This window comes from Coenobita brevimanus, chromosome 7 (genome assembly GCF_032717465.1).
Source record: "Coenobita brevimanus isolate Jiangsu-jjx chromosome 7, ASM3271746v2, whole genome shotgun sequence".
Taxonomy (NCBI): Eukaryota; Metazoa; Arthropoda; class Malacostraca; order Decapoda; family Coenobitidae; genus Coenobita; species Coenobita brevimanus.
Genome location: NC_136960.1, coordinates 37453202 through 37453852, shown reverse-complemented (window position 1 = coordinate 37453852; position 651 = coordinate 37453202).

The following is a 651-nucleotide window of genomic DNA, read 5'->3' as shown; positions in this document are numbered from 1 at the left end:
AGAAGTGCAGTGGAGAGGATGTAGAGCCGTAGCATTGTCTTTTTCGGCCACTGAGCTACGTGAAATATGCTGCGAAAGGACGAAAATCCCGGGAAAATTAGTGAAAAAATAAAATAAAACGAAGAGGATGAGAGTGTGTGTAAACCAGGAAGGCAATGTAGGAATGAAATAAATTGTTAAAAATAATAGGAATGAATGTAATGGGAATGAATCGAAGCGTGGACTCTGTTGGACGGACACAAGTCAAGAGTGAGAGCAGTGGAGAGGAATGAGGAGCATGTGGTTACCTGGAGAGACAGACTAACAAATGAGAAAGTGAAGGAGCATTGTGGTGTGGATGTGGATGTGATAGGAAGCGTTAACATTGAGGTGGTTTGGCCATGTGGAGAGGATGGAGAATGAGAGACTGGCGAGGAGAGTGTATGTGAGTGAGCTGGAGAGAGAGAGAGACCAAGGATGAGATGGTGGGATGGCGTGGAGAGATATACTAGAGAAGGGGTGTGTGTGTGTTGCAGGGTAGGCAGCGAGATGACAGGGGACAGGGCGATGTGGAGGCGATTTGTTTGTGGCCATCCCTTACGTGATTATGGCGTCTGGCAATAGATAGATGGAGGGTAGATAGATAAATAGAAGATGTATGTGGAGAGGGAA